Source organism: Pseudophryne corroboree, chromosome 7 (genome assembly GCF_028390025.1).
Source record: "Pseudophryne corroboree isolate aPseCor3 chromosome 7, aPseCor3.hap2, whole genome shotgun sequence".
Classification (NCBI taxonomy): domain Eukaryota; kingdom Metazoa; phylum Chordata; class Amphibia; order Anura; family Myobatrachidae; genus Pseudophryne; species Pseudophryne corroboree.
Window position 1 is genome coordinate 220,531,851 of NC_086450.1, and position 27,792 is coordinate 220,559,642.

Sequence of the window (27,792 nt, forward strand, 5' to 3'; positions counted from 1 at the left end):
ATAATATAGACTGGATGATAATGAGATGAAATCAATATATATGTATATATAATATCACTAGTACTGCAGCCGGACAGGTATATATATTATATATTTATTATGTAATGACTGATGACGGACCTGCTGGACACTGTCAGCTCAGCAGCACCGCAGACTGCTACAGTAAGCTACTATAGTAGTATGTATAAAGAAGAAAGAAAAAAAAAAACACGGGTAGGTGCTAGGTGGTATACAATATTATATATATATTATATACAATTATATATATATATATATATATAATATATATTAAACTCATAAACTGGTGGTGATTATTAAACTGGTGGTCAGGTCACTGGTCACACTATCAGCAACTTGCAAGTAGTACTCCTGAGTCCTAAGCAGACAATCACAATATATATTATACTGGTGGTCAGTGTGGTCACAAACAATGGCAATGTGGCTGGCACTCTGGCAGCAAAAGTGTGCACTGTACGTTATATTATGTACTCCTGAGTCCTGAGTCCTGCTCTCAGACTCTAACTGCTCCCCACTGTCAGTGTCTCCCCCACAAGTCCGATAATACAGTCACACTATCTCTCTCTATCACTTCAGCAAGTACTAGTAGTAGTAGTACTCCTCCTAATGCTCCCCAAATTACTACTGTGTCTCTCTCTGTCTCACTCTCTTCTCGAATCTCTATAAACGGAGAGGACGCCAGCCACGTCCTCTCCCTATGAATCTCAATGCACGTGTGAAAAATGGCGGCGACGCGCGGCTCCTTATATAGAATCCGAGTCTCGCGAGAATCCGACAGCGTGATGATGACGTTCGGGCGCGCTCGGGTTAACCGAGCAAGGCGGGAAGATCCGAGTCGCTCGGACCCGTGTAAAAAACCGAACCCGCTCATCTCTAGGTGGTACCACATTAATATTTTTTCATACTCATACACATATTGGTCCTAATTCAGACCTGATCGCTGTTCAATGCGCACGCAAGCAGTGGTCGCAAGTGTGCGAACGCAATGCAAGAGTGCAATCAGACAGAAAATCACGCTTACCACGCATGAGTGCACAAAAATGTGCAGCAGTGTACAAAAGGGGTGTTTACTGTTTTGCTTCGCACGGGAGCGATGCGTAGTCAAAGGTTGCTATTCGCATCGCTTGTAACATGGAGCTTGTCGTACATGTGCGTTGGATTCGCTAGCTTGCAAATAATCGCACAATAGTTTTTTTTTATTTAAGAAAACAATTACCCTAAGGAATTGTAATGTGATTGAGCAATTAAGTGATCAAACACTGCAAAATGAAGAGTTTGACAACCTAATTGCCCAATAACATTCAGCAATTAAGACAACAAAGATATCAGTTTAACATTTGTTGTCCTATTTGCACAATACCCAGAAATTTTGAGTTTTATTTTTAATTAAAAAAAACAAAACAATATGGCATTTTTTCTGAGATTGATTTAACCGTGAATGTATGACCAGTAGCGGATCTTGTCACGGACAAGCAGGACTTTTGCCCGGGGGGCCGCCTTCCGGAGGGCGCCGACGCCATCCGGAGGGCGCCGCACCATGGCAAGATCTGCTGCTGCTGTGCCCCCCGCTGCCTGCTTTGTCCTCTGCCGCTGCCCGCTGTCCTGCTGCCGCTGCCCGCTACGCGTCTAGTTTCCCTTCGTGGAGAGGACCTTTACTGTAATGATGTGCGGTGCGCGTTGACGTCATCGCGCACCATACATCATTTCAGTGGTGCTACTACTGTACAGGGGGCATAACTGACCACGCCCCCTGTATGAAGCCACGCCCCTATTTCCGCCAGGGGCGCAAAAATCCCCTGAACCGGCCCTGTGTATGACATACATTATATACACATTAATTACTTTTGTATATATGCTTCATCTTTTTGTAAGTGATGAAAAGGGGAGGGATAAAGTAGCATACATTCTGCTCCTGTCTGCCATGTCACAGTATGTATTTAAAATGGCATTTTGAAGTTTTTTTTATACAACTTTAGCACTCTTCATTTTAACACTTACAAAGTGATGTTTCATCTCAACATATATGATATGCCTTTTAAAAAAAACACAACACAATATTTTGTTTAATTCATTTTTACTTGTAATCTAACTTAAATTACAAATAATTTAGTATTAACAAAAAAAATCAACACAAAATATTTAACAAAAAATAAATTTTGTCAAGGATGCTTCTAACATGATGCTCCATCCTGCGCAGGGACAAAAGTATTGGAGGATTTGGATCTCCAACCTCAGCATCTGCAATTTTTGAACAATTATTATAATTTTATTCAGACATTATGCAATACAGAAGCAATGTACAAAACACACTTCAACAGCTCACTGCGTAGGTCAGGGATGGTGATCCTTTGGCTATCCAGCTGTTGTTGAACTACACATACCAGCATGCCCTGCAACAGATTTATCATGCCTTAATAGAAAAACTGTTGCAGGACATGCTGGGATGTGTAGTTCCACAGCAGCAGGATTGGCGCAGTTTGAAGACACAAGTTGTAGTATATTGATATTTTTTTTATAAAAAAATAAAACATTCTATGAAGTAAAACTAAAAAAAAAAACTTACTCTCCTCCATAGGGCAATACTCCTCTTCATCACCACTGGGGGATGTTGGCGGTATGTCCGCATGGCAAACTTCAACCTCAGCATCTGAAAAAGATGTTTACTAATTTAGCATAAACAATTTCAGTCATTATGCAATACAGAAGCAATGTACAAAGCACACTTTAACAGCTTACTCTCTAGGTCAGACATGGTGAACCTTTGGCTATCCAGCTGACATGGAACTACACAGCCCAGCATGCCCTTCAAGAGTCCAGCAATTTGGCCATGCAAAAGCTGTAGCAGGGTATTCTAGGATGTGTCCTTCAACAACAGCTTGAGGACCAGTTTCCCCATCCCTGGTCTAGGTCCAGGGTCAGCAAACTGCATCTCTCCATATTTTGTTGAACTGCACATCCCAGCATGCCCTGCAAAAGTTTACACATTCCCAAATTGCACAACTGTTGCAGGGCATGCTGGGCTGTGTAGTTTCACAGCAGTTGGATAGCCGCAGGTTGAAGACACATGTTGTAGTATCTTTTTAAAGGCCAAACAAAAACAACAACAAAAAAAACATACTTCCACTCCTCCATAGGCCCAGACTCCTCCTCCTCTTCTTCCCCACTAGGGGGTTGGTTCTTGGATGGGGGAAGGGACTTGAATGGGGCAGGAGGTTGAGGGGTAGAGGGAGGTTGATTGGGGGCGGGAGGTTGAGGGGAAGAGGGAGGTTGAATGGTGGCAGGAGGTTGAGGGGAAGAGGGAGGTTGAATGGGGGTGGGAGGTTGAGGGGGAGAGGGTCGTTGAATGGGGGCGTGAGGTTGATGGGGAGAGGAAGGTTGAATGAGGGATGGTTGCTGAGGGGGAGAGAGAGGTTGAGAGGGAGAGGGAGGTTGAGTGGGCAAGGGAGGTTGAATGGGGGATGGTTGCTGAGGGGGAGAGGGAGGATGAGAGGGAGAGGGATATTGAATGGGGGAGGGAGGTTGTGGGTGGTGGCCACTTCTTCTTTCTGCTCTTTCTAAGGAGAGGAGAGAGGAACACAGTGTGTTGTTTTTTAAAAAAAATCTTAAAAAAAAACCTGCTTAATAATCAACATGAAACGTACTTTTTTTTTTGCATTTAAAAAACAAAATAAAACATTATTATTCTACAAATAAACAGACACTTATTGCTGGTATGCAAAAGAGTACATGTTATTATGTCAGATCTAATGTTTGTACAGTACTCATCATACAACCCACACACATACTCTATACATCCATACAAACATTTATGCATACCAACATACATTTGTCCAGATCTACAGGCTAAACAACATATATACACTTATGAATGCAAATATTACAAAACCTTAAACTGCAAATACACACATGCGCACACAAATGCTAAAGTATGCATTACTTACGGTTGCGAATTTTGTCGTAACTTCGCCAGCAACCATGGCTGTCTTTGGCGCAGGTCGTACCACCATCTTTCTAATTGAATGATTGTCCGCCTGGTGCGGGGCTTCACCCGCAGCTTTTGGCGGACCTCTGCATAGGCCGCACGCTTACGGGTGGTTGACACATAAGGGCCCAGGTGGCCCACGCGGTGGTCCATAACTGAGGTAAGGAGCCACACCTCCCTCACATGCGGCAGCTTGCATGGAGCCAATTGCGTATTAAACATAATTGCAAATATTTATACTGTCTGGCTGTTGTTGATTGGTCGACAGCTGTGATGCTCAGAAATACAAATAAGCTTTTTTACTATTAAGGTACATTAACAGTGTGGTCTGTGTTCTCAGTTGCAAACGCAATTGTGAGTGTATGCTACTGTAAGTAGTGTATTCGCAAATTACTTACCAAACGTCTGTTCCTCACTCAACTATACTTTGCAGGATTTTTGTGTTTGTTTCATTATATATTTTCCAAAAAAATAGGGATAAAAATAAATAAATTACAAACAAACAAACAACACATATGCAACATAGTTTAAACACAATTAAAAGTATTTGAAATTGCTTAAAAAATACATAGCTTCATTGTTCATTAAAAGAACATCTACAGTATGATGCCTACAAAACAATACTTGTACAGTAATGGTGTTCATGGACTAGTGAAATGATTAATTACAACCCCCCCCCCCCAAAAAAAAAAAAAAAAAAAAAAACAAGTTAGCTACTGTACAGCAACTCACTTTGTTGTAAATAGGAATATTTTAGACACAAATGCAGTAATAATGTTTTGAACAAACTTACAATCTACCATGAATATTGTATGGTTTTTTTTTAAGAGTAGATAAATATTCAAATAACACAAAATTCAAATGTGGATTTAACTACACTAATAAACACTTGTCTGATGTGCTCTTAATACCTGAAATATTGAGCCACTATTCTGTCCCTAAGGGCACGGGCGCATTGGTTTTCGGAGCTGCGCCTCCATGTATGGCCAACCCCTGGCTCCTCATCCTCTTGTCCCAAAATATGGTTTTGGACCAGCTCCACACGCTCCTTACAGCAATATTGTGCAGTATTGCATACAGGACCACTATCTTACTAACCATTTTTGGGTGCTCCACCAGTGCGGTGGTCATAGGTTTGCGCAGGGGGGGTGCCTGGTGCGCACAGACACCCCCTAATATCTGGCACCCCGATCTCACATTCCTGATGCAGTGATCGCCAAGCAGGCTGATTACTGTCCCCTCTGCGTTGCACCCTGTCAGGACTGCATTACTGACCAGACGCCTGGGTTAATCAAGGGTGCCACTGCCACCGGCTTTCAAACTCCCGGCTCCATCTCCATGTACAAAAACTGCGTGATGTGACGTGATGACGTCATGCTGCTCGCACGCCCACCTGTCACACCCGCCACATACACACATCTCTCCTTCTATGCTATGCCAACGCCAGCCACTGATGAGGAGCAGCATGCAGCCAGCGTTCCTCTTAGGAAGACAAATTCAATACTGGCAGGCGGTTTGCAGCAGCATTGACACGTCACTCGTTTTTCCAGCAGCAGCAGTACTAGTCTGCGACTGTCAGTGAGTTACTGACTTGTAAGTAAGCTGCTGGAGCTTGCAGGGGAAAGAGAGGGGGAGCCAGACCAGGCTGAGGAGGAGCAGTGTAATTGCAGTGAGCCCCAGCAGGGGTGTTTGTTTGGTGCACACCACAACATCTGACAATGCATCTGCATTATTAGGATTGGTACAAGGGTGGATATTTTATATTGCGTTGACCGTCAATAGATTCTGCTAGACATGCCCAAAAGGCTAGACACACCCCTCCAATTGTGCACCCCCAAATAAAATGTGCTGCGCACGCCTATGGCGGTGGTGCACCTGAAAACATCCTTTTAGGAGCCAATCATGCGCTCCACCACCTGTCTGGTGGCAGTAAGGGCGGAGTTAAATTCTGATTCTGGTCCTGGTGTTGGTGTGCTGTAAGGAGTCATGAGCCAGGGGGTGCAAGAATAGCTATAATCTCCTGCAAAAACACGTAATAAAAAAACACATAAATATGTTTTGCAATTATACAACACAACTGAAACTTTACTACATGATGTGGCTCAAAGTCACCCAAGATCCACACATCTTGGCCTTCCAACATGCTTAATTTTGCCATATCCCTGATTCCCGAATCACGTGGGAATCATGGGCACTTCCTGGGTACTGGGCATTCAGGGAAAGGATCTGAAGGGATGGGCCACAAACAACCATCACATTCAAAGAGTGTAACATTTTTCTGTTCCTAAAGAATATTTCATTATGTGATAGTTCCACAAGTGGAACATGTGTACTATCCACTACCCCAATAACGTGTGGGAATCCACCACCTTTACGGGACTGGCGCTTCAACACAGCTAGGGACTCCACATCCAATGGCATTGATATGAACTGCTTAGTTCTTTTGAGAAACGCAGCAATGACGCGCCTAAGGATCCTTGAGAATGAGGCCTGGGAGACGCCTCCCAGGAATCCAGCTACATGCTGGTAGGGCCCTGAAGTGCAAAAATGTAAGACAATAATAAATTGTGTCAGTGGTGGAATTGCTGTAGGAGTGCGAATTGTACTCTCTAGATCACTCTCTATTATTGAGAGTTTCTAGGATGACATAAGGGGGCAGCTTATAGCGCTGCACCACCACATCATCTGGCATTCCAACAAAGTTGACACGGGTTCGAAAGATACTAGGCCTTGCACACCTCCTTAGCCTTTTAAGGATGCAGAGCAGGTTGGGGTTGGCCGTAAAAGGCATACAGGTATGCTGCCGTTGTCAACTGAAATACACATTTAACAGAGTGTTAATTCATAAACCAATGACCGGTACCAAACATTTTTGACAACCAATTTTAATTAAAAAAAAAAACAATTACAGGTGTGGTGTAATCCAGCTCTAAATTGTGCACAACAGAAGGAAAGGAAAATGTAATACATTTACAAATAAATACAATACAAGTAAAGAACAAAATAAACCACACACAACACACCAACACAGTGAGCATGCATATACTTACCAGACAAAAACACCAGATAAAAAAATAGCAAAAGGCTGCTAATAACTTAAAAGGCCTACTTTGGCCAAAAAAACGTAAAAAAAAAAGAAGGTCCCTTGAGAAGAAAAGAGAAACAAACACTTAACAAGCACACTAAGAGAAAACAACACCACACCAATCAACACACACCTATGAACATGCATATACTTACCTGCAGATGAGTAGACAAATCAAAAGAAAAAGGCAAAAGGCCAGAACAAACAAAGAAAAAGGGCTACGTTGCCAAAAGTCAAAAATAAAATGCTGTTCCCTTCTGGAAAGAGAGAAATAAGCATCATAAGCACACAAAACAACTCCCCAACACCCAACACACACCTATGAACATGTATATATACTTACCCGCAGATGAGTAGACAATTCAAAAGAAAAAGGCAAAAGGCCAGAACAAAGAAAAAGGGCTACTTTGCCAAAAGTCAAAAATAAAATGCTGCTCCCTTCATGAAAGAGAGCAATAAGCATCATAAGCACACTAACAGAAAACAACACCCCAACTCTCAACACACACCTATGAACATGCATATACTTACCCACAGATGGTTAGACAAATCAAAAGAAAAAGGCAAAAGGCCAGAACAAACAAAGAAAAAGGGCTACTTTGCCAAAAGTCAAAAATAAAATGCTGCTCCCTTCATGAAAGAGAGAAATAAGCATCATAAGCACACTAACAGAAAACAACACCCCAACACCCAACACACACCTAGGAACTAGAGATGAGCGTGTTCGGTTTTACTCTGATTTACTCGGATTTACTCAGTTCTCTAAACGGCATCTTATTGACTCATGGATGTCTCTTGTTTTGGATAGCCAATAAGATGCCATTATGAGAACCGAGTAAATCCGAGTAAAACCGAGTAAAACCCGAACCCACTCATCTTTACTAGGAACATGCATATACTTACCTACAGATATATATATTGCTCAAAAAAGCTTAAATAAACTGTTGTTTCCTTGGAATTAAATGACAAATGAGAAATAAAAAAAAAACACATCAGTCAAAAAAGCACACTACAAACATCCTTAAATACAAACATAAAAAGCCATTAACAAAAACAAATACAACATACATTGTTTGTTCTACACGCTGTACAACCGCAAAACACCACATAACCACACCGTATCCCAAAACACACTACAAAAGGCCATGTTGTAAACACGTGTTGAGTCACACGACCATCACCATACCACATACTTAACAGAAGAATGAAAAAAATTAGCACAACCAGCACAACTTTGCATAACACATTACTCCAAGGAAATTTGTAAAAAAACCCTACATGTTTCATTTATTAATTTCATAAAAAAGACCTCACCTCTAAAGACCTCTCAACAACGCACACCTTGACACTCAGCTTCTTCTCCTCCATACACCTACAAACCACGGATGGCTAGAACATGCTTAAATAGTATAGGCAATCACAGCAAATGTACCAATTGTGTATGCATCACCTGTGTGAAGTTACGCTAAGCATGCATACGCAGGAATAAAGCATCACCCACCCGAACCATACGCACATGCTACCAGCATCATAGACTCAGATACTGAGATAACACTTCAAATGAAAAGATTAAAAGCACAATATGCAACCTTTAGCCAAAGACAAAGAGAAAGGACAGAAAGACTAAACCAAATGATACAGCAACAACCACCTGGCTGTGCAGAGGAGAGAGGAGCAGGACCCCGTAGTGAAGTACCCCCATCTACTGGGCAAACACAACAAGAAGCTGGCCTCAGTTCCCTGGCTGAGGAAGATGTGGGGCAAACTGAGGAAGATTCTGTGCCCACTACCCAAACGCAAAAATCTAGCCCACAAACTGAAGAGGAAGGTGTGGCAAGTTCACCGGCTACTGCATTGCAGCCAGGGAAAGAAAAGAGAAGACGCCAACCCTCATTTGGCAGGAGGGAGTTGGACAGTCTTGTCCCACAATCCATTGACAAAATCTATGTTAGAAATAAGAACATGGGAGCTGTGACTAAGGAACTTATCGTGAGAGAAATCACAGACGCTGTGAATGATGTGGCCCCAATTATCCGGAAACCCCAGGAAGTAAGGAGACGGTAAGTACATACTTCATCACACTCAAAAACACTATTGTGTGCATTAACTAAGATGGTATTTCATTTTTAGATGTGATGTTGCCTGTAGCAACCAAGACTATTACATATATAACCTTCTAGAAGGTGTCTGAAAAATGAACAGATTAATGTTTGTTTGCTGTGTGCAAAATTATATATTGAAGTAAAAATATAATCTTACAATATTTACTGCTATGTATGTGTACAAGTAGAAGTTTGCCTAAGTAATTTAGGTTATGATATTTGTGATTGATGTATACAATTGCACCAAAAGCTTAAAAAACAAACAAAACATAGATGGACAGAATCTTAAAAAAGTTAAGTGTAAAAAATGAAAATAATGTAGTAATGTAAATGTTTTATGCATTTTATTTCACCCCAAAACATTTTTAGTTGGGCTGACTTCAAGTGCCGGCTGAAAAACAAGATGTCTGTGCGGTGGAAATATGCAAGGAAGACAGGGGGAGGGATAATCCCTGAGAGTCTGGAAAACACCTCCTTGGAGGAGCAAGCCTTGGTCTGTGTGGCGGATGAGGAGGTGGCAGGTGTGTCCGAAATGGACACAGACATGCCTGTCCTTGAATCTCCACATGCCTTGCCAGGTAAATGTTGAAAAATATTTGTGAATTTTTAAATTCAAACCAAGAAATGGGTTTACTAATTTTTTTGTCTCCTTTTTCAATCACAGCACAGGAGGTGCAGCTCACTGAGGCTGGGGAGGGTGCTAATGATAACAGCTCCAGTGTGGGCCCAGAAAGCCCACCATCACACTGAGGCACCCCCCCCAACCCAGTCTCCAGAAGCTTCTGGTGCAAAGTGAGCACCAAGAGAGAAACAACTCTGCCTTTCAAGACCAGATGCCCCTGGAGGTCCATGAGCTTACATCCATTGTGCGACATGCAGCATGTATGAGATCTCCTCTACTGCCGAAGCCATGCGTGACATATCTGCCTCTATTGGCCAAGGTATAAAAACAATCACAGTCCTCCATGGCCAGACTCTCAGGGAGGTCACAACACCTGCCCCATCCCCTGGCTCTGCCCAGGAACAAGATTTCACTTGGCAAGCCCCTCGCAGAACCACGTGCAGAGCCAACTCTGAAGAACAACCCTTTCAGCCGGCCAAAAAAAGGGGTAGACAGTGATTTGTCTCCAGATGAGGCCCTTGGTTCCAGCACCCATATTCTTATTTCCAAAATGAATTTTGTCAATGCCTTGTTCCCAACAATGTGCAACTCCCTCCTGCCAAACGGGGGTTGGTGTCTTCTCTTTTCTTTCCCTGGTTGTGCTGCAGTAGCCTATGAACTTGCCCCACCTTCCTCTTAAGTTTGTGGGACTGATTGTTATGTTTGGGTACTGGGACCAGTTTCTTTGTCTGTTTGCCTCACATATTCCTCAGCCAGGGTACTGAGACCAGCTTTTTGTTGTGTTTGTTGAAGACTGCAGAGATGGGGGTAACTGACTACTGGGTACTGTAATCCTTTTTTGTGCACAGCCAGGTGCTTGATGCTGTGCCATATGGCATAGCCTTCATTTTTGTTCTCTTTGTCTTTATGTTATGATTTCTAAATTTATGATTTATGATTTGTCCAAAAATAGTGTTGATTTGATTGTGATGCATGGTAATGGCTGTTTTTTTTTGTTACTAAATACTGTATAATGCTATGATTATTTTTTATGAGTTTAAAAAAAAGCCACAATATTAAACTAGTACCTGAAGCATCATTTCTGAACATTATATGTAAATGTGCAGTATGGTGGAAATGTTGTAATATGAGCCACACAACAAATGTATTCCTCCAGAAATCATGGCATGTACTGTATGTGGATGTGATCTATACAGTATGTGTATTTTGTTAGCACAATAAACAGCTTAAAGCAATGTGAACACAAGAAAGAGGGCCTTTAAACTGAGTTAATGTGTTGTGTGTATGGTATACAATTGTTTGTCAAATAACACATGTAGTACATGTGCAGTACACATTTTATATTTATAAAACTAACCAGTGGCATAACTAGAAATTTTTCTCCCCCAAGCCAAAAAATTCTCCGGCGCCCCCCATCCCCCATAATTGGCACTAGCAAAGGGATAAACATGCGCACAAAAAAGGGGCGTGGTTTCACTGAAATGGGTGTGGCTTCACATAAAGGGGCGTGTCATTGCAGGAAAAGACTACCTTATACCCCAGTTTTGCAACCTGCACGCCCAGACGTTGGCCACCACAGGAAAGATAAATAATCCTGATTCATGCCCCTTACATTATTTGTCATTTTTCCTCCTTAGTAATGCCCAGTATACATTATGCCACATACTGCAATGGCCCTTAGACATTATGCCACACACAATAATGCATATGACACAATATGCACACACCATAATGCCCCCGACACATTATGCCACACACCGTAATGCCTGTGACACATTATGACAGGAATCGCAATGCCCGTTATACATTATGCTACACACTGCAATGCCCCTGATACATTATAGCACATACAATGTCTGTGACACATTATTACACACACCACAATGACTCTGAGACATTATACCACATACCACAATGCCCGAGATATAGTATACAACACACCGTAATGCCTGACACATTATGACACATACCGCAATGTCCGTGATACATTATGCTTAATGGGGTCATACAGTTTATTAAACTACCATCCTGTCTACCACTGCAGTGTCATTTGATTTCCTAGATGTGCCATGTTGGAAGTTTAAGAGCCACATGTTTGTGCCGCCCACTGCTGTCGCTTAGCTTAGTCATCCAACTACCTTGCTGCAGCCTTTAGGCCTAAAGTAGATAAAAACAATATTGTGAGCTGTGAGGTGGTCAAAATTGACTGGAAATGAATGGGCATTAATGCCATTGATGTTAATAATACTCTAGGAACAAAAACAGATGATTTTAGCTGTTTTTATGAATTAAAAAAAATACAGCTCCAAAACACAAAGGAGATACAGATCCAAAACCAACACACACACACACACGTGTGTGTGTGTGTGTGTGTGTGTGTGTGCGTATATATATATATATATATATATATATATATATATATACTAGCTGGAGTACCTGGCATTGCCTGGGAATTTAAGTATGTTTGTTACAAAAATCAATGTAAACATTAAACACACAGGTTGCCGCTAACATTTTATTTCCACCATTTGTAGCTGTTTTCTTTGGTGGATTTTTATTGTTTTTAACTTCAAAACAATAGAACATTTTGTAAATCACTGACATATTATGCATGCCTTGAAATAGTCTGTGCTGCTGGTCCCCCCCTAGGGGTGTGTTACCCCCACAGTGTTTGTTCCCAGAGTCCCAGAGTCATATGTGTACCAAGTTTGTTGTAAATTGCGGCAGGCATTCCAGAGTTATGCTGTCTGCTGAAATACACAGTGCTGGTGCCTCACCACTGGGTATAGTATGTGATGCCGGCAGACGGGTTCCTGGCGGCCAGCATACTGGCGCCGGAATCCTGACTGCTGGCATACGGACCGCTGGACAAGTGCAAATGAGCTGCGCTCGCCACACTGTGCTCGCCACGCTGTGCTCGCCACGCTGTGCTCGCCACGCTGCGGGCACGGTGGAGTGCTACGTGTGCCACGCTATCTATTCTTCCTCCAGGGGGGTCGTGGACCCCAAAGAGGGAGAAAAGCTGTCAATATGCTGGTGGTCAGGATTCCGGCGCTGGTATGATGGTCATCGGGAGCCCGGCCACCAGCAACCTGAAGACTATTCCTCACCACTAGGAGTGCAAGGGGTGTTTTCCCCCCACAGTGTTTGTTCCCAGAGTGTAAGTCATATGTGTACCAAGTTTGTTGTAAATTGCTGCAGGCATTCCAGAGTTATGCTGTCTGCTGAAATACTCAGTGCTGCTGCCTCACCCCTAGAGGTGCTAGGGGTGTTTTTTTCCCCCACAGTGTTTGTTCCCAGACTGTGAGGCATATGTGTACCAATTTGTGAGTACATGGCTCCAGCAATTCCGGAGTTATGCTGTCTCCTGATACACTGTGTACTGCTTTCTCCCCCCTAGGGGTGCTAGGGATTTCTAATTTTTTTAGTTGCCTCTGCTGTGTTTTAATATGCTTGTATTTCAAATTTCACGCTCTTCATTTGTAAACTGTGGATTTGTATAGCAAAACAGAGAGAAAATTTTTCACTTATATATATATATATATATATATATATATATAATAAGGTGACAACAGGCGCTGAACCTTCCCTCTGAATGTATAATGAATATTAGTCTTAATGTAGTCTTTAAGTACACTCCCCTTTATGTTCTCTTCCTTATTCTTTTCCGGGGTGGCTGCCATTTCTTTGATGGTCTGCTGTTCCATCAAGCCTAATAATCTGAAATAACAAATGAGAATGGTCACCTCCTAGTGTATTACCATAACAGTTTGTTACCCTCCATCACTCTTATCACCCTATAAGTGGGAGGTGTACAGTTTAATGTGGAATTCCAACCACCTTTAGACCAAGCATGTGCCGTAAATCACAAATCACATTCCCAGTGCTCGTTCCAGCATCAAAGGATTCTACTTTGATGCTGGAACGAGCACTGGGAACGTGATTTGTGATTTACGGTACATGCTTGGTCTAAAGGTGGTTGGAATTCCACCTTAAACGTTACACCTCCCACATAAAGGGTGATGAGAGTGGTGGAGGGTACCAAACTGTTACGGTAATAAACTAGCAGGTGCCCATTCTCATTATTTTCTGTACTATATTATGCTATGTATCTGTTAAGCGCCTTGAGTCCTATTGGAGAAAGAGCACTATATAAATACATTTTTTATTATTATTATTATTATTATTATTATCTAAAGTGTCAGTTCATAAGCAGCACATGGTGTATTGTGTGACTCACTGTCAGAAGTTCTTCTATTGTTCGCACTGTTTGGTGCACATTACCCTAGTGCGCTTTGTTCACATGCATATATAAGCTCTGTGCCTCCACACAAGTTGACTTAAGCTGCAAGTTGAAAAATAGAAAAGAATATAGATCTATTGTTTGTACTGATTGGTGCGCTTTACCAGAGTGCACATTTAGCCAAGTGCTTGGTTTGTTAAACTGTGCATGTCCTTTTTAATATCAAACATAAAACTGGGTGGGAAGAAACAAGGACAATTCCATCTTACACCACTTTTCAAAATGGTCTGTAATTTTGGGGGGCATTAGAGATGGACTTTTATGCATAGATATTTTTATTGGTTATATGTTGCTCTATTTTCTTTATGGGCTTTATTTTGGGGGGCATTAGCGACTGTCTTACTCTTTTATTGTCTCACAGAGAATATGGACCATACATTTGCCAGTGCCTACCACAATCAATCAATCAATCAATCATTCTTTGTTTAGTCTTGATTTGCTGCTAGGCCTCTCAGAGAATAGTTAATTCACATCAGTGTCTTTCTTAGTGGACAATGCAGTTGCCAATGCCTACCACAAGCAATCAATCAATATTTTTTTATTTATTCTTCTTTTATTATTGACATAATAAATATAAGTGGGGTGATTCGCCTCTGTAAAAGTAAAAAAGAAATGCTATTTTTGATTGTACAACTGAGTTCATCAATATGGATAACGAGGAGCATCCAGTTGCCAACAATAATCAGTTAATCAATCTATTTTTTATTCTTCTTTTTATTGTCTTTTTGCCGCTAGTCTTCACCTCACTGTCACTTAGCTTACTCAGCCAGCTAGCTCGGTGCAACCTTTTGGCCTAAACTGGATGCAAACAATATTGTCAGCTGTGAGGTTGTTAAAATTTAATGAAAATTACTGGAAAATAATGTTATTTAGGTTAATAATACTCTAGGAACAAAACAGTTCCAAATTCTGTGATTTTAGATTTTTTTGTACATTTTATTAAAAAAATGTGGAAAATAAAACCAGTCACGGTCAAAATCCAAAACCAAAGGTTCTGCACTCACATCTCTCAAATATAAAACAGTGGGGTGCTACACACTAACCTCAGTAGGTAGTGGGCTCAGAATAATATAATCCAAATTAGTGGGCACTCACCAAATTTTCAGCAGTGCATCCTGTTTTAACTAGAGATGAGCGGGTTCGGTTCCTCGGAATCCGAACCCGCCCGAACTTCATGTTTTTTTTCACGGGTCCGAGCGACTCGGATCTTCCCGCCTTGCTCGGTTAACCCGAGCGCGCCCGAACGTCATCATGACGCTGTCGGATTCTCGCGAGGCTCGGATTCTATCGCGAGACTCGGATTCTATATAAGGAGCCGCGCGTCGCCGCCATTTTCACTCGTGCATTGAGATTGATAGGGAGAGGACGTGTCTGGCGTCCTCTCCATTAGAATAGAGATAGATTAGATAGAGAGAGAGAGATTGTGCAGAGTCGCAGACAGAGTTAGTTTACCACAGTCAGTGACCAGTGCAGTTGCTAGTTAACTTTTATTTAATATAATATATCCGATTATCCGTTCACTTCTCTCTGCTATATCCGTTCTCTGCCTGAAAAAAAAAACGATACACAGCACAGTCAGTCACACAGTGTGACTCAGTCTGTGTGCACTCAGCTCAGCCCAGTGTGCTGCACAGTCATCAATGTATAAATTAAAAGCTTATAATTAATTGTGGGGGAGACTGGGGAGCACTGCAGGTTGTTAGCAGGAGCCAGGAGTACAATTATATTAATTAACAGTGCACACTTTTGCTGCAGGAGTGGTGACCAGTGCCTGACCACCAGTATAGTATTGTTGTATACTACTAATATCTCTTTAAATATCAACCAGTCTATATTAGCAGCAGACACAGTACAGTGCGGTAGTTCACGGCTGTGGCTACCTCTGTGTCGGCACACGGCAGGCAGTCCGTCCGACCAGAATTGTATTATTTATTATTATATACCTACCACCTAACCGTGGTTTTTTTTTCATTCTTTATACCGTCATAGTGTCATCCTAATTGTTACGAGTATACTACTATCTCTTTATCAACCAGTGTACACGGCTGTGGCTACCTCTGTGTCGGCACACGGCAGGCAGTCCGTCCGACCAGAATTGTATTATTTATTATTATATACCTACCACCTAACCGTGGTTTTTTTTTTCATTCTTTATACCGTCATAGTGTCATCCTAATTGTTACGAGTATACTACTATCTCTTTATCAACCAGTGTACAGTGCGGTAGTTCACGGCTGTGGCTACCTCTGTGTCGGCACACGGCAGGCAGTCCGTCCGACCAGAATTGTATTATTTATTATTATATACCTACCACCTAACCGTGGTTTTTTTTTTCATTCTTTATACCGTCATAGTGTCATCCTAATTGTTACGAGTATACTACTATCTCTTTATCAACCAGTGTACAGTGCGGTAGTTCACGGCTGTGGCTACCTCTGTGTCGGCACACGGCAGGCAGTCCGTCCGACCAGAATTGTATTATTTATTATTATATACCTACCACCTAACCGTGGTTTTTTTTTCATTCTTTATACCGTCATAGTGTCATCCTAATTGTTACGAGTATACTACTATCTCTTTATCAACCAGTGTACAGTGCGGTAGTTCACGGCTGTGGCTACCTCTGTGTCGGCACACGGCAGGCAGTCCGTCCGACCAGAATTGTATTATTTATTATTATATACCTACCACCTAACCGTGGTTTTTTTTTCATTCTTTATACCGTCATAGTGTCATCCTAATTGTTACGAGTATACTACTATCTCTTTATCAACCAGTGTACAGTGCGGTAGTTCACGGCTGTGGCTACCTCTGTGTCGGCACACGGCAGGCAGTCCGTCCGACCAGAATTGTATTATTTATTATTATATACCTACCACCTAACCGTGGTTTTTTTTTTCATTCTTTATACCGTCATAGTGTCATCCTAATTGTTACGAGTATACTACTATCTCTTTATCAACCAGTGTACAGTGCGGTAGTTCACGGCTGTGGCTACCTCTGTGTCGGCACACGGCAGGCAGTCCGTCCGACCAGAATTGTATTATTTATTATTATATACCTACCACCTAACCGTGGTTTTTTTTTTCATTCTTTATACCGTCATAGTGTCATCCTAATTGTTACGAGTATACTACTATCTCTTTATCAACCAGTGTACAGTGCGGTAGTTCACGGCTGTGGCTACCTCTGTGTCGGCACACGGCAGGCAGTCCGTCCGACCAGAATTGTATTATTTATTATTATATACCTACCACCTAACCGTGGTTTTTTTTTCATTCTTTATACCGTCATAGTGTCATCCTAATTGTTACGAGTATACTACTATCTCTTTATCAACCAGTGTACAGTGCGGTAGTTCACGGCTGTGGCTACCTCTGTGTCGGCACACGGCAGGCAGTCCGTCCGACCAGAATTGTATTATTTATTATTATATACCTACCACCTAACCGTGGTTTTTTTTTCATTCTTTATACCGTCATAGTGTCATCCTAATTGTTACGAGTATACTACTATCTCTTTATCAACCAGTGTACAGTGCGGTAGTTCACGGCTGTGGCTACCTCTGTGTCGGCACACGGCAGGCAGTCCGTCCGACCAGAATTGTATTATTTATTATTATATACCTACCACCTAACCGTGGTTTTTTTTTTCATTCTTTATACCGTCATAGTGTCATCCTAATTGTTACGAGTATACTACTATCTCTTTATCAACCAGTGTACAGTGCGGTAGTTCACGGCTGTGGCTACCTCTGTGTCGGCACACGGCAGGCAGTCCGTCCGACCAGAATTGTATTATTTATTATTATATACCTACCACCTAACCGTGGTTTTTTTTTTCATTCTTTATACCGTCATAGTGTCATCCTAATTGTTACGAGTATACTACTATCTCTTTATCAACCAGTGTACAGTGCGGTAGTTCACGGCTGTGGCTACCTCTGTGTCGGCACACGGCAGGCAGTCCGTCCGACCAGAATTGTATTATTTATTATTATATACCTACCACCTAACCGTGGTTTTTTTTTTCATTCTTTATACCGTCATAGTGTCATCCTAATTGTTACGAGTATACTACTATCTCTTTATCAACCAGTGTACAGTGCGGTAGTTCACGGCTGTGGCTACCTCTGTGTCGGCACACGGCAGGCAGTCCGTCCGACCAGAATTGTATTATTTATTATTATATACCTACCACCTAACCGTGGTTTTTTTTTCATTCTTTATACCGTCATAGTGTCATCCTAATTGTTACGAGTATACTACTATCTCTTTATCAACCAGTGTACAGTGCGGTAGTTCACGGCTGTGGCTACCTCTGTGTCGGCAGTCGGCAGGCAGTCCGTCCATCCATAATTGTATTATTATTATAATATATACCACCTAACCGTGGGTTTTTTTTCATTCTTTATACCGTCATAGTGTCATCCTAATTGTTACGAGTATACTACTATCTCTTTATCAACCAGTGTACAGTGCGGTAGTTCACGGCTGTGGCTACCTCTGTGTCGGCAGTCGGCAGGCAGTCCGTCCATCCATAATTGTATTATTATTATAATATATACCACCTAACCGTGGTTTTTTTTTCATTCTTTATACCGTCGTCATAGTGTCATACTAGTTGTTACGAGTATACTACTATCTCTTTATCAACCAGTGTACAGTGCGGTAGTTCACGGCTGTGGCTACCTCTGTGTCGGCAGTCGGCAGGCAGTCCGTCCATCCATAATTGTATTATTATTATAATATATACCACCTAACCGTGGTTTTTTTTTCATTCTTTATACCGTCATAGTGTCATCCTAATTGTTACAAGTATACTACTATCTCTTTATCAACCAGTGTACAGTGCGGTAGTTCACGGCTGTGGCTACCTCTGTGTCGGCAGTCGGCAGGCAGTCCGTCCATCCATAATTGTATTATTATTATAATATATACCACCTAACCGTGGTTTTTTTTTCATTCTTTATACCGTCGTCATAGTGTCATACTAGTTGTTACGAGTATACTACTATCTCTTTATCAACCAGTGTACAGTGCGGTAGTTCACGGCTGTGGCTACCTCTGTGTCGGCAGTCGGCAGGCAGTCCGTCCATCCATAATTGTATTATTATTATAATATATACCACCTAACCGTGGTTTTTTTTCCATTCTTTATACCGTCGTCATAGTGTCATACTAGTTGTTACGAGTATACTACTATCTCTTTATCAACCAGTGTACAGTGCGGTAGTTCACGGCTGTGGCTACCTCTGTGTCGGCAGTCGGCAGGCAGTCCGTCCATCCATAATTGTATTATTATTATAATATATACCACCTAACCGTGGTTTTTTTTCCATTCTTTATACCGTCGTCATAGTGTCATACTAGTTGTTACGAGTATACTACTATCTCTTTATCAACCAGTGTACAGTGCGGTAGTTCACGGCTGTGGCTACCTCTGTGTCGGCAGTCAGCAGGCAGTCCGTCCATCCATAATTGTATTATTATTATAATATATACCACCTAACCGTGGTTTTTTTTCCATTCTTTATACCGTCGTCATAGTGTCATACTAGTTGTTACGAGTATACTACTATCTCTTTATCAACCAGTGTACAGTGCGGTAGTTCACGGCTGTGGCTACCTCTGTGTCGGCAGTCGGCAGGCAGTCCGTCCATCCATAATTGTATTATTATTATAATATATACCACCTAACCGTGGTTTTTTTATACCACCTAACCGTGGCAGTCCGTCCATAATTGTATACTAGTATCCAATCCATCCATCTCCATTGTTTACCTGAGGTGCCTTTTAGTTCTGCCTATAAAATATGGAGAACAAAAAAGTTGAGGTTCCAAAATTAGGGAAAGATCAAGATCCACTTCCACCTCGTGCTGAAGCTGCTGCCACTAGTCATGGCCGAGACGATGAAATGCCAGCAACGTCGTCTGCCAAGGCCGATGCCCAATGTCATAGTACAGAGCATGTCAAATCCAAAACACCAAATATCAGAAAAAAAAGGACTCCAAAACCTAAAATAAAATTGTCGGAGGAGAAGCGTAAACTTGCCAATATGCCATTTACCACACGGAGTGGCAAGGAACGGCTGAGGCCCTGGCCTATGTTCATGGCTAGTGGTTCAGCTTCACATGAGGATGGAAGCACTCAGCCTCTCGCTAGAAAACTGAAAAGACTCAAGCTGGCAAAAGCACCGCAAAGAACTGTGCGTTCTTTGAAATCCCAAATCCACAAGGAGAGTCCAATTGTGTCGTTTGCGATGCCTGACCTTCCCAACACTGGACGTGAAGAGCATGCGCCTTCCACTATTTGCATGCCCCCTGCAAGTGCTGGAAGGAGCACCCGCAGTCCAGTTCCTGATAGTCAGATTGAAGATGTCAGTGTTGAAGTACACCAGGATGAGGAGGATATGGGTGTTGCTGGCGCTGGGGAGGAAATTGACCAGGAGGATTCTGATGGTGAGGTGGTTTGTTTAAGTCAGGCACCCGGGGAGACACCTGTTGTCCGTGGGAGGAATATGGCCGTTGACATGCCAGGTGAAAATACCAAAAAAATCAGCTCTTCGGTGTGGAGGTATTTCACCAGAAATGCGGACAACAGGTGTCAAGCCGTGTGTTCCCTTTGTCAAGCTGTAATAAGTAGGGGTAAGGACGTTAACCACCTCGGAACATCCTCCCTTATACGTCACCTGCAGCGCATTCATAATAAGTCAGTGACAAGTTCAAAAACTTTGGGTGACAGCGGAAGCAGTCCACTGACCAGTAAATCCCTTCCTCTTGTAACCAAGCTCACGCAAACCACCCCACCAACTCCCTCAGTGTCAATTTCCTCCTTCCCCAGGAATGCCAATAGTCCTGCAGGCCATGTCACTGGCAAGTCTGACGAGTCCTTTCCTGCCTTGGATTCCTCCGATGCATCCTTGCGTGTAACGCCTACTGCTGCTGGCGCTGCTGTTGTTGCCGCTGGGAGTCGATGGTCATCCCAGAGGGGAAGTCGTAAGCCCACTTGTACTACTTCCAGTAAGCAATTGACTGTTCAACAGTCCTTTGCGAGGAAGATGAAATATCACAGCAGTCATCCTACTGCAAAGCGGATAACTGAGTCCTTGACAACTATGTTGGTGTTAGACGTGCGTCCGGTATCCGCCGTTAGTTCACAGGGAACTAGACAATTTATTGAGGCAGTGTGCCCCCGTTACCAAATACCATCTAGGTTCCACTTCTCTAGGCAGGCGATACCGAGAATGTACACGGACGTCAGAAAAAGACTCACCAGTGTCCTAAAAAATGCAGTTGTACCCAATGTCCACTTAACCACGGACATGTGGACAAGTGGAGCAGGGCAGGGTCAGGACTATATGACTGTGACAGCCCACTGGGTAGATGTATGGACTCCCGCCGCAAGAACAGCAGCGGCGGCACCAGTAGCAGCATCTCGCAAACGCCAACTCTTTCCTAGGCAGGCTACGCTTTGTATCACCGCTTTCCAGAATACGCACACAGCTGAAAACCTCTTACGGCAACTGAGGAAGATCATCGCGGAATGGCTTACCCCAATTGGACTCTCCTGTGGATTTGTGGCATCGGACAACGCCAGCAATATTGTGTGTGCATTAAATATGGGCAAATTCCAGCACGTCCCATGTTTTGCACATACCTTGAATTTGGTGGTGCAGAATTTTTTAAAAAACGACAGGGGCGTGCAAGAGATGCTGTCGGTGGCCAGAAAAATTGCGGGACACTTTCGGCGTACAGGCACCACGTACAGAAGACTGGAGCACCACCAAAAACTACTGAACCTGCCCTGCCATCATCTGAAGCAAGAAGTGGTAACGAGGTGGAATTCAACCCTCTATATGCTTCAGAGGTTGGAGGAGCAGCAAAAGGCCATTCAAGCCTATACAATTGAGCACGATATAGGAGATGGAATGCACCTGTCTCAAGTGCAGTGGAGAATGATTTCAACGTTGTGCAAGGTTCTGATGCCCTTTGAACTTGCCACACGTGAAGTCAGTTCAGACACTGCCAGCCTGAGTCAGGTCATTCCCCTCATCAGGCTTTTGCAGAAGAAGCTGGAGGCATTGAAGAAGGAGCTAACACGGAGCGATTCCGCTAGGCATGTGGGACTTGTGGATGCAGCCCTTAATTCGCTTAACAAGGATTCACGGGTGGTCAATCTGTTGAAATCAGAGCACTACATTTTGCCCACCGTGCTCGATCCTAGATTTAAAGCCTACCTTGGATCTCTCTTTCCGGCAGACACAGGTCTGCTGGGGTTGAAAGACCTGCTGGTGACAAAATTGTCAAGTCAAGCGGAACGCGACCTGTCAACATCTCCTCCTTCACATTCTCCCGCAACTGGGGGTGCGAGGAAAAGGCTCAGAATTCCGAGCCCACCCGCTGGCGGTGATGCAGGGCAGTCTGGAGCGACTGCTGATGCTGACATCTGGTCCGGACTGAAGGACCTGACAACGATTACGGACATGTCGTCTACTGTCACTGCATATGATTCTCTCAACATTGATAGAATGGTGGAGGATTATATGAGTGACCGCATCCAAGTAGGCACGTCACACAGTCCGTACTTATACTGGCAGGAAAAAGTGGCAATTTGGAGGCCCTTGCACAAACTGGCTTTATTCTACCTAAGTTGCCCTCCCACAAGTGTGTACTCCGAAAGAGTGTTTAGTGCCGCCGCTCACCTTGTCAGCAATCGGCGTACGAGGTTACATCCAGAAAATGTGGAGAAGATGATGTTCATTAAAATGAATTATAATCAATTCCTCCGCGGAGACATTGACCAGCAGCAATTGCCTCCACAAAGTACACAGGGAGCTGAGATGGTGGATTCCAGTGGGGACGAATTGATAATCTGTGAGGAGGGGGATGTACACGGTGATATATCGGAGGGTGAAGATGAGGTGGACATCTTGCCTCTGTAGAGCCAGTTTGTGCAAGGAGAGATTAATTGCTTCTTTTTTGGGGGGGGTCCAAACCAACCCGTCATATCAGTCACAGTCGTGTGGCAGACCCTGTCACTGAAATGATGGGTTGGTTAAAGTGTGCATGTCCTGTTTTGTTTATACAACATAAGGGTGGGTGGGAGGGCCCAAGGATAATTCCATCTTGCACCTCTTTTTTCTTTTCTTTTTCTTTGCATCATGTGCTGATTGGGGAGGGTTTTTTGGAAGGGACATCCTGCGTGACACTGCAGTGCCACTCCTAGATGGGCCCGGTGTTTGTGTCGGCCACTAGGGTCGCTAATCTTACTCACACAGTCAGCTACCTCATTGCGCCTCTTTTTTTCTTTGCGTCATGTGCTGTTTGGGGAGGGTTTTTTGGAAGGGACATCCTGCGTGACACTGCAGTGCCACTCCTAGATGTGCCCGGTGTTTGTGTCGGCCACTAGGGTCGCTAATCTTACTCACACAGTCAGCTACCTCATTGCGCCTCTTTTTTTCTTTGCGTCATGTGCTGTTTGGGGAGGGTTTTTTGGAAGGGCCATCCTGCGTGACACTGCAGTGCCACTCCTAGATGGGCCCGGTGTTTGTGTCGGCCACTAGGGTCGCTTATCTTACTCACACAGCGACCTCGGTGCAAATTTTAGGACTAAAAATAATATTGTGAGGTGTGATGTGTTCAGAATAGGCTGAAAATGAGTGTAAATTATGTTTTTTGAGGTTAATAATACTTTGGGATCAAAATTACCCCCAAATTCTATGATTTAAGCTGTTTTTTAGGGTTTTTTGAAAAAAACACCCGAATCCAAAACACACCCGAATCCGACAAAAAAAATTCGGTGAGGTTTTGCCAAAACGCGGTCGAACCCAAAACACGGCCGCGGAACCGAACCCAAAACCAAAACACAAAACCCGAAAAATTTCCGGCGCTCATCTCTAGTTTTAACAGGAAATCTCAGGTTATATACTGTACAGTACTGTACATACATTTTTGTAGTTCTGCAAAGTTTCTGTCTTGAACAGACCTTTGTCATAGCCTATGCTGCTTGGAGATGGCGCATTGATTATATATATATATATATATATATATATATATACACACTGTATATATGTAAAACACTCTGACTATACTGAGAATATACTGCAGCAAGAAAATCACCCAGAGCAGCAGATTCCTGTAAATTTGCAAATCCCAGTGATATGCATATATCAAGCACAAAGTTTACATTCATTATTCTTGCTAAGGTTCAACTGAAATCTCTGGCAAAATCAGTGACCGAGTTGTAATGTGTTTTATAGTTGAGCATTTCCTTCAATCTATTCCACTTTACTATGTTTATACGCTCTAAATACTTTTATTAATATATATATGAGAAGCAAAAATTTGAGTCAGTGTGTTAAAAGTCACTGAAATACGCAAGTATTATTATTAACACAGTTAGTTAATCCCTAGCACAACATTTACATTTTCTGGTGTTAGACATGGATTTCTATATATTTCTGATAACATTTCAGATCCAGAGACATTCTGAAGACGCTCTAATAAAGAGATCACAGTGGCATATTTATGCATTACATAGTTCATGCCCGTCTGAATAATAAACATAACACACTGATATAAAAAGAGTATAACTGAAGAACTAACAATGACATTAACAGTGCAATTTAATGAATAACTAGCTGTTCTACCCGTTCTTCACATGGAAGTTTCTGATTTTCACAGTTGTAAATATAAATGAGTGTTAAAAATTTGGTAATCTATAGAGATGTAAATTTGAGACATCTTAATGTAAGTATATATTAATCCGTGGTTCTTGGCATTACCCAAGTTGCACCCATAGCAAATACAGTAAAACGTGACAGGACCATTTTAGTAGTTTATTAAATTCTACACACTGAAGGTGCAATCCAAATTTTGATCCGATTGTCCATTTTGGCATTATAGTTCATGCAATGCAAGCCATGCATCGGTAATGATGTCATTATGTCAACACCCTTTTCATCCCCTTAGGAGAGTTTTATTAAAATTCTAATTATGTTGTTTTTCTATTTCACACCTGCAGAAAACCTATGTTAAATGTCCTCTTCTTAGCATATCAGGAAGAGAATTAGTTATGAGTGAGTGAGTGAGTGAGTGAGTGAGTGAGTGAGTGAGTGAGTCAGTGAGTCAGTGAGGGCTTTTGCATTTTTGTAGTCTATTAAATTCTATACACTGGAGGTGCAATCCAAATTTTGATCTGATTGTCCGTTTGGGCATTATCGTTCACGCAACACAATCCACACATCGGTAATGACGTCATTATGATAACCCCCTTTTCATCCCCTTAGGGGAGGTTTATTAAAATTCTAATTACATAGGTTACCTATTTCCCAGCTGAAGAATACCTATGTTAAATGTCAGTTTCCTAACGTATTGGGAAGGAAGAAAATTAGAGATGAGTCAGTGAGTGAGTGAGGGTTTTTTGTATATTTATATATATATATATATATATATATATATACACACACACACACAGGTTGAGTATCCCATATCCAAATATTCCGAAATACGGAATATTCCGAAATACAGACTTTTTTGAGTGAGAGTGAAATAGTGAAACCTTTGTTTTTTGATGACTCAATGTACACAAATTTTGTTTAATACACAAAGTTATTAAAAATATTGTATTAAATGACCTTCAGGCTGTGTGTATAAGGTGTATTTGAAACATAAATGAATTATGTGCTTAGATTTAGGTCCCAGTAATAAGTAGTAATTAGTAATAATAATATTATACTCAAAGTATGTTTCAATCACGTATCTCTGCCAAATATAGGATAGAAATTAAAATGTACTGTACAGTATCAATAGCTAACAATCTTAATGTTCTAACACACGCAGTTCACAAAACCAGTCACTTAAGATTTACTCTATAATTTGGATACTATAGTCACTAAATAATATCATACCCTCCAGCTGTACCTTTTTGGCAGGTACAGTACCTTTTTTATGGTCTGTACCAATTTTTGGCTCTCCAAACTTCCATTGAAAGTATAGGAAAAGGGCAGTGGCCACGCCCCCTATACCCGCGGCAACGACCCTTTACCTGTGGTCACGCTCCTTTTCCTAATTTGTACCGGTTTTTATGTGTAACATGTTGGAGGGTATGTAATTTAGCTGACTGTCTTTTAAATTTATAGTGCACTTTTAGTCGTTCATTAACGTTGCCCGGGATAGATTAAATGTTGAGGTATACCTTTCTGTATCACTGTATCCACAATCCTAGTATTTTGTTACAGAGGTTCCTGAATGCTAAATAGTCCTCTTAATAAAGCAATAATTTACTATACAAATGTTTGTATGGACCGTGCGATCCTCCAAGCAACAGAAGTGACTTCTTCCTAAAGTCTTGACTGACCCTAGCAAAATAGCTCTAGTCCTGTAGTACATCTTATTGATGTATCCTTGCAGAGAATTTACGTTTTTGGGGAATGCAGCTCTCATATATGCTCCAAGGATCCTCACTTGTGTACTATTAAAGTCACAGCCAAGCTACTTTATTTTTCTATTAGACACTGTGTGTGACACAACATTATGATGATAGGAATTCCTTTACTGAAGAAAAGTAGGGCTACAACACTGTCTGTTTCCCTATTATGCATGCGACAACTGGGCACATTATCCCTCACAGGGTTTAGCAATAGCAAGGGCTGCTGAGACTTCCTGAGTTTCTGTTCTCTCGCTTTAATATCAGTGTCAGTACTATGGATAAAGAGGGACACATGCTCTACCACTATCATCTTATGCAGAGGAAAAGCAATGGGTACTTTACATACTGTATATACTCACAGAGCACTTGAAAGGGAATAGCTGTATTTTAATGTCAAGCGTTCTGTCAGGGTGCAGCTTTACTACTTAAATGTGATATGAGGTGTCCTGCTGGCTCAGTATACCTCCCCTGTAGTTATTGTCAGCAGCTGTCAGCCGAAATTTGTATAATGCTGGACGCTTCCCTCCATGAGGCGGTCCACCCGGGTGCTGTCCATCACTATATTGCTGCAGCCCCAGACTTGCTTTCCCTATTACAGGCTGAACAGGGGGCCAGTGCTTGTGTCTGTGCTCCATCCGCTGCTGTTAATCTTCACAAGGCCGCTCCTTAAGGTGGGTACACACTAATATATCTATGGACGGATCGAGCAGTGTGTTCAGCATACACACTGCCCGATCCGTCGGGGACTGACGTCATGAACTGGGCGGGCATGTACACACGCCCGCCCAGTTCAGCTGTCAGTCACCGCCGGCCGCCGCAGCATGTGTACAGGCGGTCGGCCGACCGCCCAGTACACACACAGCAAAGCGCCAATATATCGGTAGATATATTGGCCATCGGCTGTGCTGCGGAGCCAACGCGATACGTCTGTGAACGACGGAGTTCACAGACGTATCGGCCGTGCACACTGGCCGACGGTCCCGCGATATAACGGACGATATATCGACCAGTGTGTACGGGCCTTTAGACTCTCTTTGTCAGCTGCAGGACTCTGATAAGGTGACTCCCCTACTCCTTACCGCTCACTAGCTGCCTTGCTAAAGAAGGGACCGCCTTTGTGCCTATCAGATTAGGAGCCTCCTCCGGTTCACCAGGGACTCCACCAAATCATGTTAGGTACACCTCAGCACCTTCTGCTCCAAGGTGCGGTTCCACTCTCCCCCAACCTCCTAAGATGGCTGCTGCCCAA

General features: G+C 42.5%; 1 long non-coding RNA gene across 1 annotated transcript; it reads right to left on the minus strand.

Annotated features, from left to right (window-relative positions):
* Nucleotides 1–2,154: 2,154 nt before the first annotated feature.
* Nucleotides 2,155–27,792, minus strand: LOC134943542 (uncharacterized). Its single transcript, XR_010181600.1, has 4 exons — nucleotides 27,623–27,792; nucleotides 3,137–3,572; nucleotides 2,582–2,665; nucleotides 2,155–2,256 (listed from the first exon to the last, which is right to left on the minus strand). It is a non-coding gene; the product is annotated as an uncharacterized LOC134943542 (long non-coding RNA).